This window comes from Papaver somniferum, chromosome 2, assembly GCF_003573695.1.
Source record: "Papaver somniferum cultivar HN1 chromosome 2, ASM357369v1, whole genome shotgun sequence".
NCBI classification, from domain to species: domain Eukaryota; kingdom Viridiplantae; phylum Streptophyta; class Magnoliopsida; order Ranunculales; family Papaveraceae; genus Papaver; species Papaver somniferum.
Genome location: NC_039359.1, coordinates 89,017,812 through 89,035,454, shown reverse-complemented (window position 1 = coordinate 89,035,454; position 17,643 = coordinate 89,017,812). Strand labels below are relative to the sequence as shown.

Genomic DNA, 17,643 nt, shown 5'->3' with positions numbered 1-17,643 from the left:
TAATCTCTAGTTGGATGGTCCCGATCACCTTATTGATTATATTAACCTAGTTTATCTTCAAAAAGAAAACATCCGGAAGATGCAAAGTGGCACTGTTGATGACATACCTAGTTTGGTCATTTAGTCATCCGAAACCGCAGGACTAATAACGTGTTTAGATATTAGTAGCAGAAATGCTTTTACTTTCCCTGAAGTAGAAGTCTGAAGCATGAGTTAGAAGCAAAATTGTTTTGGTTTTCTCTTTATACTATTACTTACAATGATAAAAGTAAATTCACGATTTTATTTGTTTCCTCCATTACAAGAATACTTGTAAGGAATAAAATCTAGGTCACGATACTTTCAATTCTGTTTGTGATGATAATACAATTTTGTTTTTGATTGTTTGGGGTCATGGATAAACGGCGAAGAATTTTTTATTTGAAGAAAAAGTATTATGTTCATTTGTTATATGGAGACGAAGTAATATATATAATCTGTTACAAACTCCTGTAACCTCAATCATTGGACGGAAAATGGAAAAATTTACATTGCATTAAAAAGATCGAGGAAGCGGAGGTAATAGATTAATATGGGAGAAACTAATTTGAATGTTTATTGTGTTTGTTTGTTAGGTGGCAACACAAACACTGACATGCTCCCTCGAATTCTTCCCGAAGTTTATGGGAAAAAATGTGTTTGAGATCTTTTTTTTTGATTAAATGTGAATTTTATTTTTAGTAATTTTAAAAGCTTAACTAGGATAACATGACATCCTCAAGATGAATTTCTAAAACTAGGCATTCACCTTGAAGATGTCTAACAAAAATTAATAGCGCATTTGGACACCAGAAGCAGAAGCCAGAAGAAGCATAAACATTTTGCTTCACAAAAAGTTGATTTTTTGTCTTCTAGAAGCCATTTTGAAATTATGTACCAAACTAGTTTTTGATTTTTCTGCTTTCAGAAGTCAAAAAGCAACTTCTGGATGTGTACCTAAACAGTCTATGATATCTTCACATTTATTTAAGAAGTTGGGGTTAGAGAAATTTTTTAGGGAAAATGAATGTATATATCCTCTGAAGATTTAGATGTGATTTGTTGATTTTTCGCATTTAGTTTTTGAAGTTTCCAAATCGGATCTAAATCCTCAAGAAGTTGGAAACTTGACAAAACCAAATCTTCTACTTTTCTCTCTAAATTTTTATTAGCAACATGGATCTGCCGTCTTAAAGTTGTTTTTTATAGAAAAACTTAGGCCAAAAAAGAGCACCTAAGGCTGATACAAAAGGTTGGCAGTGGTTGAGACAGTCGTCCTGCCAATATTGTTCTTACAAGATAAAACAACATTAAAAGTATCCAAGTTTTGTAGTCTACGGATGAGTTTAAGACTTTGTAAAATAAAAGTTACTGGGTTGATGACAGTTTCATTGTCCTCCTCTTCATTGTTGGTTCTTTCATGGTAGCTTAAATGAAATCTTTCTTTAACAGCGTTGTGATACATCAGCTTGAAACGAACTAGTACTTCCATGGATTCAGCTTGTATTTTTATATTAGTGTGTTGCATTCCTTTAGCCTATGCAAAAGCTAAGTCTGCACCTCATGTTGCTCCCCAAGCTCCAGAGTGTCCTGGATGTCCTCTGGTACCAATGTTGTTTCCTGCAAAGTCCATAGTAGTTAGTGCAGAATAGTATATCAAATCTTCAGGATCCTGTAGAGTGCAAATTTTGATGATTATTCCATGATCCATTGTAGGGTACTGATTCATATTGTATGGTATAATGTTGTTTGCCACAGGTGAATCATATTCCTCAGAAGATAGAGAGAGAGTATTGATAATATGCTCTGGCATATGATTAATTCTGTTATGGTTACATAAGTATTATTTTATGCAGATTGAGGTCTGTTTTGCATTTGACTGAATGTGTCTGAAGACCAGATCACACCTAGCTTTCCAGATGAACCAGCATGTAGTAGCATAAATGTTATTGTTATTACTGGCTATCCCAGTTTGAAACCATGAGTTCAACCAATCCATGAAAATTTTAGTGTTATCAAACTGAGCATGCTGAGGGCCAATGATTTCCCTCCAAACAAAAGAGGCAGCAGGACAGTTTAGGAACATGTGTGTCATTGTTTCCTCCCCGCTTTTGCAAATGGCACATACATGGTCAATGTAATGCAGAATGCTAGCTATTTTAGCATTTGTGGGGAGAATTCCATGAGCACATTTCCAGATAAAGATTTTAATAACTGGAGCAATATCCATATTCCAGATTGCTTCCTAATTTCCTGTTATAGTATCAATTTTATATATATTGTCTATCTTTGCTTTGTAAAGAGCTTTGGCAGAGAATTTTCCTGTGTCATTAAGATTCCATTGAATCTTGTCTTCCTCTTCTGGATGAGTACTCAAAGTAAGACTGACATGAGCAATATTGGTACTGAAGTAAGTTTGAACAAGATTTTCATCCCAGCTTCCATCAGGGAGAAGAAGCTTATCAACTGTTTCAAACTGATTAAGGCAGTTAAAGGTTTATTGAGTCTAGTAGTGATGTTTGGAATCCATAGATCATCCCAAATCTTGATTCTTCTTTCATTGCCAATTTTCCAGACACAATGATCTTGAATTTTACTAATGCCTTCTAGGATTCCTTTCCAAATCCAGGAATCACCATCCTTTGGCTTGATTTCCATGTTGAGAACATTTTTTCCAATTAGATATTTTACATCCATAAGCTTGTACCAGAAAGAATCTTTATCATGTTCCAGTCTCCAGCCAATTTTAGTGATCATAGAGTTGTTGAAAAGTTTCATATTCATGAAACTTAATCCTCCCAAATCTTTTGGTTTACAGACTGCAGTCCAAGCTTTTTGGTAGTAAACAGTGGGGTTTTCCATGCTTTTTTCCAAGAAGAAGTCCCTTTGGAGTTTGTTGATGTTTTTGCAGGTCTGTTTTGGGATCTTGAAGCAGTTCATTTGGTAGATACAAGCAGAAGAAGTGACATACTTAATGAGTACTTCCCTCCAAGAGGGGTTTAGAGGTACATTTTTCCAGCTGGATAGTCTTATTTTTAATTTATCAACACCAGGTTCGAAAGAGTTGATTTTTCTTCTGTGGGTGAAGAGAGGTGATCCTAGGTATTTATCATCCAGCTGAAGGACTTGAATGCCCAAAATATTGCTGATGGTGGGGATAAGACTTGGGTTAGTGTTATTGCTGAAGAAGACTCCAGACTTGTTGAAATTTATGAGCTGACCAGAATTGTCTCCAAATATCTTTAGAATATCCAAAATTTTCTGAGTTTCAATCATATTAGCTTTTCTTTTGTCATCATCAAAAAGAAGGTGGCTGATGGAAGGAGCAGACTTGCAAATTTTAATCTCAGTTATGAGACCCAACTCTTCTGCATGAATGAGAGTTCTAGAAAAGGTTTCCATGCAGAAAAGAAAAAGATAGGAAGAGAGAGGGTCACCTTGCCTTAGTCCCCTGGAAGGTTTGAAGAATTTATCAGGAGATCTATTAATGAGAACAACAGAGGTGGAAGTGGAGATGCACTGAAATATTTTGTTGCACCATTGGTCATTAAGACCAATCTTCTTCATGATGGATATCAGAAATGTCCAATCAACTCTGTCAAAGGCTTTTGACATATCTATTTTGATTCCCATACTTCAATTTTCTCCCTTTTTACCTCTTTTAGATCTCATGGTGTGAATGATCTCATGTGCAATGGCAATGTTACAGATATTTGTCTGCCATGTATAAAAGCAGATTGGTAAGAAGATATGATCTTTTTTAGGTGAGGTTTCATTCTCTGGGCAATGAGTTTGGAGATGATTTTATAGGTAGTATTGCAGAGACTGATGGGTCTAAAAATAGAAGAAGGGTTGTCGATTTTTGGGATGAGGGAGATAAAAATAGATTCATTTCTTTTAGCATGTGGACAAAGGTGAAAAAATGTTGTACCATCTTGACAATGTCATTTCCCAACAGCTCCCAGTTTTCTTTGAAAAAATTTGGAGGGAAACTATTTTCTCTGTAGTTGCGTATTCTGATCTTACTTTTTCTATCGTATTGAGTTTTATCTTCTCTAAGATTTACTCGATATTTATCTCCGATATGTAAGATATAAAAAGTAATCACAACAGTTTTTCGTCTCAGACTCTCGTGATTTCGCAATAACTTCTTCTGTTAATCAGTTATGTTATTGTGAGGTGACTAATATTTCTAGGTTGCTCTTTGGGAGTATACGACCAGATTATTAGTTGAGTTTCATGTTCACCTTGATTTATCTAAAGACGGAAACATCACCGAAATAGACATATTTGTGGGAGACATATTTGTTTATAAGTCTTCGACTTTGGGTCGTAGAAACTCTTAGTTGTGGGTGAGATCAGCTAAGGGAATCACATATGCAGAGTCCTGCTGGGATTCAAGAGACGTAAGGAACGCGACTTTACCTTAATAGGTGTTAGACTTGGTTAGGGATCAACTACATTCCATCCCGAAGTTAACTTGTAGTGGGCTAGAGTCTGTAGCGGCTTAATACAGTGTGGTGTTTAAATCTGGACTAGATCCCGGGGTTTTTCTGCACTTGCAGTTTCCTCGTTAACAAATTTTCTGGTGTCTGTGTTATTTCTTTTCCGCAATATATTTGTTTATATAATTGAAATATCACAGGTTGTGCGTGGTTCAATCACAGTTGATAAATCCTACCTTGTTTGTTGGATAGAACTTGATTGACACTTGGGTATTGGTCTTTGGTACCGTCCAAGTTATATTTGTTTAGAGCATTGCTCGGTTGAACCCACCAAGCGTTGGTATGTCAAGTTTGGTTGTCATATTTTAGTGAATCAAAACTCATGTTAAGAGTCGCTTGATTATGTACTAGAGTTAAATTTCGTATAGGTTAGCTTGAAAGTATTAGGATATGAGACATTACAAGTATTGCGAAGTCTTGAAGATGTGAAGAAGCAAGGAGCTACAACGACAACTATCATCCTTCCAATTGAGGTTAGTGATATTTGACTTGCACTGTTTCATTCCCTAACGTATCTTTTAAGTCGTGCATATTGAAAACATAATTACGAAGCATGTTTGAACTCTAGATAGACATAGTATTAAGGAGTACAATACGAGGTTTATTGCTTAACCATTAAACTCTGTAGGTAAGACATCGCCATAATCATTTGAATGCTATTGTGATTATGTATGGGTATAAGGTGAGGATTTCATCCTAGGGAACAATGTTTACATGTGTTCTAAGGAAGTAAGTTCATAAACTTGTTTGTGGACCGAAAAGGAAATTACCGGGAGATATTATTTTTGCTATTCATTGCATATCTTATGAACAACCAATATGTGTGATAGAGTATAACTGCTCACAACTTGTTGTGTTCTTGGTAGAACTATTCACAAAGTCCTGACTTTTGTATTGGTATAAATTTTATTAGTAAAACCAATCTTAAGTAATCACCTGGTATGATCGTATTGTATGTGCCTTGGGGAAAGGGAACCGATCCTTGTTGGGGAAAGGGAACCGATCCTAGTGAGGGAAAGGGAACCGAACCTAAAAGGTACAGTGCAATAGGGAACCGATCCTTGTATGGGGTGCAACAAGGTTTATAGTAGAAAGGGGAACCGATCCTGTGTACATGTGCAACACATATGAGTTTAATACCATATATATGTGGGGAACCGATCCTAGTACCTAGTCAACCGAATCTTTGGGAAGCCAGTGTGACTATGCGTAGTACTCACATGGAGGTAGAACCGAAACTTGTTTTGGTAGAACCGTAAACCCATGATTGTGATTGAATGTTGGTTTGATCAATCACATAGTTCTTGAAAGTCAGATGAACCAATTCTAAACTTGTTTGGAAGTGTGGCAAATCGGTTTCAAGGTTGTAAGTGTGAAAGAGAACTTACAAAGTAAAGATGTCGACAAACTTTGAACACGTGTTGTGAATGTTTATTTCTATAATTGTTCAAAGATATTCCTTAAAGGCTAACGGAAGAGAATCCCAGTATCGAAACATAAGTAAGTTAAGAATCTTTTAATTAAGGTTATTAATTTAACTTTGTAGGGAAATTATGGAATTAGTAATGTGCATTTACTAATTAGATTTTTCGAGATATTTCGATTGTATTTCTGGACAGAGCATTTCCAGGAATTATGAAAACCGAATCAGTGCATTTATGAATATCTTGAGAATATTTTCGGTTTTGGAAATTCCTTGGTGTCTAAACTTCCTTTTCTATAAATACACAAAGTTTTCCTTTCTAGCAAACTAATCCTTCGTAACAACAGACTTCCTCTTTTTTCTTTGTTACTGGTGTAGCCACCTATCAGAGAGGAGAGTAATCTAATTAGGTGAAATCTCTTACGACCGCTCGTTTTAAAGTCTTCTTTGGGATTGAGAAGCTCTAGCGCGACCCGTTGGTGGAAAACTAGATAATTGTGGTTTATCTTTGTTTTCGATTGATTTGATTAACTAACGGTGGTTGAAATATGATTGCACCTAGTTTGTTTATTCTTGACAATCTTCTCTTCTGATATAAGATTCACTCAAACTAGTTCAGAGTTTCGACAGAGATCTTTAGACTGTTGTTAGTTCTAAAGACGATCTTGTGATAATCCATTGTTAACAGACTCCGTTATGTGCGTGATTGATCACAAGAGATTCAAGTGATTGTGTGCTGGTGTTTATTGAGTATTTAAGAAGATTTGAAGACAAAGAAGATATTGAAGATCTGACTTGGGTTTTATAATCTTTGGTGTGCACAATACTTGTTTGGGAAAAGGGGATCCAATTAATATTCGGTTTATCCTTGTGGTAGATTGGATTGATTAATTGAGTAGATCGGCATCAACACGATTCTTCGGATTAAAGGTGTTGTTGGCTTAATCTTAACCGATTACCTTTGGGTGATTAAACATAAGATAGATCTAGACCCGACGAAGGAGTTTATGTTGAGATAAACGAAAGAGCCTTTGTCTGACTCATATCACTTGGTTGAATAGAGTTGATACCAAACAGATTTCTTGTTCCTTTACTGTTTGGAATACGAACCAAAGAGATTGTTACAAGTATGTGACTTATTCACAAGTCGGAGGCGTGGGAATACAGACAGAACTAGGTATACTATAGAGTTAGATACTTGGTCTCAACTATACGAAGTTAGGTGTAATTTTGTGTAGCAGCTTAATCTTGAGAGTATTCAATTCTGGACTAGGTCCCGGGGTTTTTCTGCATTTGCGGTTTCCTCGTTAACAAAATCTCGCTGTGTCATTTACTTTTATTTTCCGCATTATAATTGTTTTATTATAATTAAAGTAAATTACACAAATGTTAATTCATATTTACTTGATAAGCAATCTTATTGTGTTTGGTTAAGTCCGAACCTTTATATCAAGTAAACATACTTCGTTGCTGTATTGTCTCGATCTCGTATCCATAGACGGTCACACGAAGTGTAAACTGATTAGTTGTATTGTCTCGACTCAGTCCATAGACAATCACTTTCGGAGAAAGGACTTATAGGTAGGAAATTTTTTAGATTGAGGTATATTTGGATACCCTCGCCTTTTCACTCATGGATTTCTATCTAGTTGATATGCTTATTGTATTGAGAAAGAGATAAAGCTCTTTGATATCTTTCTTGATTGAGTCTCACTTTTAAGTTGGTGCTCTGATGTGATTTGTAGATAGTGGTAAAAGTGGTTCTATTCTCAGACTTGTGAAGGATATTAATTAGACTTAAATTCTAATATTAAAATAGAAAACTCACTAAAAATTATAGCAAACTCAATCAAAGATGATATCAGTACTAAAAGAAACACTGAGGCTAAGATTCCACTATTTTCCAAGTTCAAAGTGATTAAATCAATACTTATATTTATGCAATTTTCTTGTTTAATTTGATTCTAAAATATTGCAACAAGTAGATTTTCAAAAGTAACAATTGTAAATACCAAGTATGAAGCATCAAAAGTATTAAAACTAAGCATACTCCATCAAAATAGATCACAATCACTCAAATAAAAAACATATTCAATAATAGTTCAAGGCAAATAATCATATAATTATTGCAAATAAAAAGATAAAATAGAATATATCACTTTTTGTTGGAAAAATAAATTCCTCTATCGCCTCAGCAATGGGGTTTAGCTCCTCATATTAATCATGATCTCAAAATATGTGTTTGTTGCTCAAAAGATGATTAAAAGAGTGAAAAGTAATAACACATACTGTTTGCAACAGTGTATTGGTGTTGCAAAACAGCTGTTACAATGGAACTGTTACAGAAAAACTGTTGCTTTGTCGCTGATTTTAAGACCCTATAATACAACTGCCCTGCACAGCTTAATGTTCTTCACCTTTTAAACAACGACACTGTTTCTGCGAATGTTTCCCGTGCGTCAATGTTCTTCGCGTTCTTCTTCTTCTTCTTCAGCAGCAGCAGAAACAGAGTTTGGTAAATCTCTGATTTCTTCTTCTCTGGCTCTCCTTAGGTTCCAAAACTCTCGACACCTCTTCTATATGACCCAAAACATCTATTTATATCAAAAATACCGATTAAATCTCTCCCAAATATTCCAAAATATCTTTCCTTCTCTTCACGACCAAGTTGCGGCAATTTCTTGTTTTAGGATTTCTACGTGTTTCTGAGCTTTCCTTTTTATTCTAAACTCTTCCTTAGATAGATACAAATCTTTGGGAAGGTTTACAGCGCTTTAATCTCTCTAAAATTCCCTAAAACAGGTCACACACGTGACTTTCCATATTTTATGTTGTGAGAAAAATCCGTCGATTGAGCCCAGTCTAATCGATTTAAATACCCATATCAGATTCCTAGACCCATAAGGAGTCTATCCTATGAAAATCAGAGGTTTAATCGACTTCAAACTCCTCCAAATCAAGATTTCCAAAACTGTTCTTCACTGCACCTATTTTCCCGCCAAAAACCTGGTTTTTGAAATGTTAAAGATGGTTGCCTCTTATCCAGAGTAGGGGTGCGATTAGAAACTGCCTAGAAATGGGATGCTCCTTAGTAATTAGGTTACCCCTTATCCAAAGTGAGAGTCTGAATAGCAAATTTCCTTCGGGTGCTTTCCGACAACTTTTTGAGCCAATTTTTTCCAAAAATGTTTATTGGCCAAAAATACCTACAAATAAATAAAACACCATAATAAGTACAAAAATGAGCCCTAACAATATATAGAATCGAGACAAATCAGACACAAAAATGTGTCTATCAAATACCCCAAAACCTATTATTTGCTAGTCCTCGAGCAAAAATAAAATAGAAATAAAATCATAACTCACTGTGGCAGGCATTGTCGATTGCATTTAGCGTATGCAATAAGCCTTTAAACCCCTAGGTGTCCCTAGTGGTGGAGTGTTGTCTCCGGAGGGCTTACCAGAGGTATACCCACAAAACCTTTATACTCCAGACCCTATCTATCTACACAGAACCTTGTAAGGCACTAAATAATCTCCTTGGTTTGCATACTTATTGACTACAGAAGGAAATACCCTGATGCGAAATTCCAATTGTTGTACACGAGTTTGCACTCAAGCATACTAAAATCCATATGAAGTGACAGAGCTCTACTCAGATAGTCGCACTATGGACATCAATATCCGGAGTCAAAACTAATCACATGGATAGATCAAGAAGATGGATATAGAAAAACATAGATGGTTTTGATGTTTACTAGGTGAATGGTGTTTCTCATATCTGTCTGAAGGCCTCCGCAAAAATGAACCTATCCTAATGGACTGAGATACCGGTCTGACTAATATCAGCACACTGGCATATACAAGGGTACCAGTGGTCGATAATCCTAACTCTAGGTCAACACAACTGGCATATACAAGGGTTCCAGTGGTCGACTTTATTGAATTAATTCCAATTGGTCTGATGGTCTGGTCTTTTTTTTTTTTTTTGTATCCCAATCACTCTAATTCACCCTAGCATTGGTAGCAACTTGAATCGTGAGCCCCACCTAATCACTTATAGAAACATAGTTTAAAACACAAAACAAAATAAAAACAAAAGTGAAAAGGACTCAACGAGATATGGTGAAACTATCATGTTATTTCTAAAGCCTGAGCTATGTGCTTTTATGAATAGACTCTTTAGATGTTGCCATCTAGTCAGATTGGTTCCTCAACTCTTACAACCAAAATGCTTCCATCCACTTAGATTGGTTAGTGCCATCCTTAATAGGGATAAATTTCTAGGCTCTGGAGTTTATTTATTACAACGAAAAGGTAACAAAAAGTTCTACCCCACCCCCAAACTTAAATCTAACATTGTCCTCAATGTTTCTAATCAAAGAACAATACCAAAAATGTAAGAAACATGAGGAAATAGTAAAGAGAGAAGTCGGAAAGATAGTACCTGGGTGAAGTGTAACCAAAAACCTACAAAAATATTATACAACATACAAAATCGCCTCAATGGTCAATCAAGGTAAACAGGGTCCTCCAGAGGGACCTCCTCATCATCACCTGTAGGAAAAGGCTCTAAAAAGAGCTTTTATCGCTGACCGTTAACCTTCGAAGAACTACTACCATCTGGTCTCTCAATCTCAACAGCGCCATGAGGAAAAACAGTACGGACCACAAAAGGACCGGTCCACCGAGAGCGCAACTTCCCGGGGAATAGATGCAAACGAGTGTCATATAGAAGAAATTTTTGACCTGGAGAAAATGACTTTCGTAAAATATTCCTATCATGCACAAGTTTCATTTTGTTCTTACACTCCTTAGCACTATCGTATGCATCTCTACAAATCTCGTCCAACTCATTGAGCTTGAGCTTTCTTTGAGCTCCTGCCTTGTCAAGTGAAAAGTTTAAGTTCTTAATAGCCCAATAGGGTCGATGCTCTAACTCAACAGGCAGGTGACATGCCTTGCCAAACACTAAACGATAAGGTGACATTCCAATGGGTGTCTTAAACGCAGTACGGTAAGCCCATAAGGCATCAGTAAGCCTCGACGACCAGTCTTTCTTATTTGGATTAACTGTTTTCTCTAGAATACGTTTAATTTCCCTATTGGAAACCTCTACCTTACCACTAGTCTGAGGGTGATATAGGGTTGCTACTTTATGGGTAATACCGTATTATTTCATTAAAAGAGCAAACGGTCTTTTACAAAAGTGTGAACCTCCATCACTAATTATAGCTCGCGGCGCACCAAAACATGTAAGTATATTCTCTTTCAAAAACTGGACTACGACCCTGTGGTCATTCGTTTTACACGGAACCGCCTCAACCCACTTAGACACATAGTCTACAACGACAAGTATGTAAAGATAACCAAACGAAATAGGAAATGGACCCATAAAATCAATGCCCCACACATCAAAGACCTCAATCACTAAAATAGGGTTCAAAAGCATGATATTTCTACGGGAAATGGTTCCTAACTTCTGGCAACGCTCACAAGAAACACAATGACTATGGGAATCTTTAAACAACGAAGGCCAGTAAAATCCACACCGCAAAAATCTTAGCAGCAGTCTTCTTAGCACTAAAATGACCCCTACATGCATGTTCATGACAAAAGGAGATAATACTAGACTGGTCACTCTCAGATACACATATCCTAATAATCTGGTCCGGACAATACTTAAACAGATAAGGATCGTCCCAAAAGAAATGCTTAACCTCGTCTAAAAACCTAGAACGATCTTGCTTACCCCAATGTTGAGGGGTTTGACCAGTAACAAGATAATTCACTATATTTGCATACCAAGGTGATTGAGAAACAGAGAACAATTGTTCATCAGGAAAGCTATCCCTTATAGGAAGGGAATCACTAGGGGAACTAACAACTAGCCTAGACAAGTGGTCTGCTACTATATTTTCTGCACCCTTTTTGTCTCTAATGTCTGGGGAAAATACCTGTAACAATAGGATCCACCTAATCAATCTAGGTTCGGTATCCTTCTTAGATAAAAGGTATTTCAAAGCAGCATGATCTGTATAGATTATGATCTTAGAACCTAATAGGTAGGAACTAAACTTATCCAAGGCAAACACGATGGCTAAAAGTTCATTCTTGGTAGTTGTGTAGTTCATTTGGGCATCATTCAGAGTTTTGCTAGCATAATAAATCACATGAAGTAATTTGTTTTCTCGTTGTCCTAAAACGACGCCTATAGCATAATCTGAAGAATCACACATAATTTCAAAGGGTAGGTTCCAGTTAGGTGCCTGGACTATCGGGGCAGTAGTGAGTAAAGTTTTAAGCTTCTCAAAAGCCTCTAAACAAGCATCATCAAAGACAAACTTAACATCTTTTGCAAGAAAATTGCAAAGAGGTCTAGAAATCAAGCTAAAATCCTTAATAAATCGACGGTAAAAACCTGCATTCCCTAGGAATGACCTAATATCTTTTACGGTTTTTGGGACCTGTAAAGTCTTAATAAGGTCAACTTTGGCTTTGTCTACCTTTATACCCTTTGAAGAGACGATGTGCCCTAATACAATTCCTGATTTAACCATGAAATGACATTTTTCCCAATTAAGCACTAAATTTTTTTCCTTACACCTAGTCAACACTAATGTCAAATGATGCAAGCACTCATAGAAAGATGAACCAAACACTGAAAAATCATCCATAAAGACCTCTAAGAACCGTTCTACCACATCAAAAAATATGCTCATCATACAACGCTGAAAAGTTGCAAGGGCATTACATAGCCCGAAAGGCATGCGTCTATACGCAAAGGTACCAAAGGGACAGGTAAAAGTGGTTTTATCTTGGTCTTCTGGGGCAATAACGATCTGATTATAACCGGAGTAGCCATCTAAGAAGCAATAGTGACTATGTCCAGCTAATCGCTCTAGCATTTGGTCGATAAAAGGAAGGGGAAAGTGATCCTTCCTTGTGACCTTGTTCAATTTCCTATATTCAATACACACACGCCATCCCGTGGTCACTCGGGTTGGGATTAATTCATTATTATCATTCTGGACTACAGTGATACCTGATTTCTTGGGGACAACCTGAACAGGTCTGACCCACTTACTGTCTGAAATTGGGTAAATAATACCCGCATCTAACAACTTAAGAACCTATTTTCTAACTACCTCTTTCATGTTAGGGTTCAGTCGACGTTGCATCTCCCTAGAAGGTTTGGAGTCTTCCTCTAAATGAATCTGATGCATACACACAGTAGGACTTATACCCTTAATGTCTGCTATAGTCCACCCTAAAGCTTCCTTATTGTCTTGAAGTACATTTACTAGCCTACTTTCCTGATCACTATCCAAATTGGAAGCTACAATCACAGGTAAAGTCTCAGATGGGCCTAAAAAAACATACTTTAGAGTATCGGGTAGTGGTTTAAGGTCCAACTTTGGGGGATCTTCTAAAGAAGGAATTAGGGTAGTCTCAGAAACTGGTAACGGTTCGAACCTAGATTTCCATCTATCAGTGTCTAACACAGGGGTAGAATCTAATAGAGCATTCACCTGTTCAATAGTGTTATCGTCGTCAAAATCTAAACCAAAATGGGATAGACAACTTTCTAATGGGTCTTCAGACAAGATGTTTTGTAATGACTCCTGAACTAAGGCTTCTATAATGTTCACCTCCTCAACACATGTGTCATCTATCTCATGAGGTTGCTTACTGACATTAAAAATGTTCATCATCATAGTCATATTACCAAAAGATAAACTCATCACACCATTTTGACAGTTAATGATCGCATTAGACGTAGCTAAAAATGGGCGACCTAAAATCACAGGTATCTGGTTCTCTGGTTCAGGGACAGGTTGGGTATCTAGGACCACGAAATCCACTGGATAAATAAACTTTTAGACCTCAATAAGAACATCCTCGATAACACCTCGAGGGATTTTTACAGACCTATCAGCTAACTGCAGTGTCATCTGAGTAGGTTTCATTTCACCAAGTCCTAGCTGTAAGTATACATGAAATGGCAGTAAGTTCACACTGATTCCTAAGTCAAGTAAAGCTTTTTCTACCCGGAAGTTACCTATTGTGCAAGCAATGGTAGGAGAACCTGGGTCTTTTTACTTTGGAGTTGTGGTGTTCTGAATGATTGAACTTACGTGACTAGCTAAAAAGGCTTTCTTATGGACGCTAAGTTTTCGCTTTCACGTACACATATCCTTAAGGAACTTGGCATAAGCAGGAATTTTCCTAATTGCATATAATAAGGGAAGGTTTATGGTAACTTACTTAAAAACCTCCACTATGTCATTAAAGTTCGATTCCTTCTTTGTTGGTACTAATAGCTGAGGAAATGGGGCTCTAGGCCTAAAATCAGACCTTTCAGGAACCAAATTCACATCATCAGAAACTTTATCAGTCTCTTCAGCTACTGGTTCTGAGAGGTGAGATCCTGAGGGGTGAACTACAGTATGTTCACTACCGGGCATGGTTACCTTATTGTCTACAACTCTACCACTTCTAAGGGTCCTAACAACATTCAATTGATTCGATGGTTTTGCACCTAATTCATGAACTCCTCTAGGGTTGGGTTGTGTTTGACTAGGAAACTTACCTTTTTCTCTCAAAGAATCAGTTATCAGACCAACCTGGGGTTTTAACTCGGAAATAGCCTGACTATTTTCTTGTCCTATCCTGTTACTAGCTTGTAGACTCTGTTCTACAGATAACTGGAATTTTGCAGTTTGCTGAGTTAACAAGGCGAGAGATTCCTCTAAACTTAGGATTTTCTTATCTGACTGATTCTGAAACTGAGCTAGTCCTGAAGGATTCTTAGTATAGCCAAAACCTGGGGGAACATTAGAATTACTAGACGGACCTTGACTTTGGCCCTTAGACCACGAAAGGTACGGATGGTTTCTCCAACCAGGATTATAGGTTTCTGAATATATTGACGGTTATCAAATATAGTGTTATTATAAAGAGCATTGGACTGCTCTTCAATATTCTGGCCTTCCCAAAAAGGCTCCACTCTACCACTAGTCTGACCCACTTCTAAGGCTTCTAACCTTTTTGCTATAGCAGCAATTTTGGCATCTGATTCATAGCCTCCTTCTACCCTATTAACGTTTCCTCTACTTAAAAGAATTGTTTTCTGGGGTGCCCTACTATTTTCCCATTGCTGGGTTTTTTCGGCGATTTCATTAAAAAATTCCATCGCAGTTTGGTTTCCAAATCCACCAGTGCATAGAGACTCAACCATGGTCGTTGTGGAATAATCTAAACCCTCATAAAGGATCTGAACTAGCCTAACCTTTTCTAAACCATGATGAGGACACTGGGATAATAAATCATTGAACCTTTCCAAATACCTATATAAAGATTCTCCCCCTTGTTGTGAAAATGTGCATATTTGCGTCCTAATAGACGATATTTTGTGCCTAGGGAAAAACTTATTGAAAAAGGCAGATGTAAGTTGTTCATATGTCTCAATTGACTCGGAGTCCAAACTATAAAGCCACGACTTGGCCTTATCTTTCAGGGAAAATGGGAATAACCTAAGTTTCAAAGCATCATCATCTAAGCCTCTAATTCTTAGAGTACTACAAATTTCCTAAAAATCCCTAACATGGTAATAAGGGTTTTCATTTTCTTTCCCTAAAAAGATTGGGAGCATCTGTAAGGTCCCAGGTTTCATTTCATAGGGTGCCTCCGTTTCAGCTAACTTAATACACGAAGGACGGATAGTCCTAGTTGGATTCAACAAAGCTATAAAAGTTGCCATTTCTGGCGCCATCGGAGCAACATGGATTCTCTCCTCAGTCAAAGAACGTTCAAAAACAGACTCTTCAAAAGCCGGACTTTCTAGATTAAGGTAATCGAGACGCTTCGAACTACTAGTTTTCTCTTTAACAAATCTACCTAGTGCGTCTCTTTTACGTTCAGGCATACAATAGAATTTTCTAAATTTGAAGGGTAAGCAAACACATATCAAGGACGACTCAACCAAATCAAACCTATTTATTTCTAGCAAACAAAAATCATGATGGCTCCACTTAGATTGTTTCCAGACCAGCTTCTAATCCTTCGAACGTGAATTCGTTACAATTTAAGCAAACCCCTCTGGAATCAATCCGAGTTAACGTAAGTTGAATAGAGGCGAGGAAAGTTCGGTGGAGCTTTGATACCCAAGGCCTCACCGGTATTACAAGGCGGCGCAGTCACGTATTCAACTTAGAGAAACCGTCAAGAACTTCGAAGTATGCTTAAAAGAGTAACCGATATTTTTCGAATGACTTTCCTGTTAAGCTCGTTACCCTATCGGTCTCGTTCTAGTCAAAATTTTAGGCTTAGGTTCGCGTAGGTTACGTGTTCCTAAAGCGGGCAAGAAGAGAACGGTGATGAAATCTGAATCCTTATCTTGTATGGCCAGGCCTTGCCCTTTACTAGAAAAATAAATGTCCGTATTCAGTCCTCAACATATATGCATACGAAGGAGTCCAGTAACTCGCTGACAGGGGATTCACGAGTGTTTAGAATCTTACCTCCCGTTCCAGACGGGGGATGAATCGGTTGTAGTCGACTCCGGCCACTGACTCCGATATCTAGTGTACGAACCCAAGGTGCAGAGACAATATCGTAATTGTCCTCCTTCTCTGCAAACAGTTTATATTTAAAGTACCCTTCCGTAGGGTGATAAAAAAAAATAATGTCCCAAAGTCCAAAAGTCCAAAAAAATAAAGAAAAATTACAAAAATAATAAACCCTAATACAGTTTTTTTTTTAAATAAAATAAACAAACCCTAAACTAAAATTGTCTTCTTTTCTGTTCTTTTTGCTTTAATCTTTAGCTCCAAGTCTTTATGAAATCACCAAACTCCTTGGCTCAATTTTCTTTATGATCCAGAACCTGTAGACACAAGATAAATACCCAAAAACATAAAAAAAGGACAAAAATAATAATAAATAAATAAATAAAATAAATCTAAAACCCTAAAAACAAGTCCGCGTCGGTGGCGCCTAAAATTGATGTGATTTGTAGATAGTGGTAAGAGTGGTTCGATTCTCAGACTTGTGAAGGATATTAATTAGACTTAAAATTATAATATTAAAATAGAAAACTCACTAAAAATTATAGCAAACTCAATCAAAGATGATATCAATACTAAAAGAAACACTGAGGCTAAGATTCCACTATTTTCCAAGTTCAAGGTGATTAAACCAATACTTATATTTATGCAATTTTTTTGTTTAATTTGATTCTAAAATATTGCAACAAGTAGATTTTCAAAAGTAATAATTGTAAATACCAAGTATGAAGCATAAAAAGTCTTAAAACTAAGCATACTCCATCAAAATAGATCACAATCACTCGAATAAAAATCATATTCAATAATAGTTCAAGGCAAATAATCATATAATTATTGCAAATAAAAAGATAAAATAGAATATACCACTTTTTGTTGGAAAAATAGCTTCCTCTATCGCCTCAGCAATGGGGTTTACCTCCTCATATTAATCATGATCTCAAAATATGTGTTTGTTGCTCAAAAGATGATTAAAAGAGTGAAAAGTAATAACACAGACTGTTTGCAACAGTGTATTGGTGTTGCAAAACAGCTGTTACAATGGAACTGTTACAGAAAAAATGTTGCTTTGCGCTGATTTTAAGACCCTAGAATACGACTGCCCTGCACAGCTTAATGTTCTTCAGCTGTT

General features: G+C 36.7%; 1 pseudogene; it reads left to right on the top strand.

The window, feature by feature from the left end:
• The first annotated feature begins 15,245 nt into the window (after positions 1-15,245).
• LOC113354739 lies at positions 15,246-15,345 on the top strand (annotated as a pseudogene).
• Positions 15,346-17,643: the final 2,298 nt, after the last annotated feature.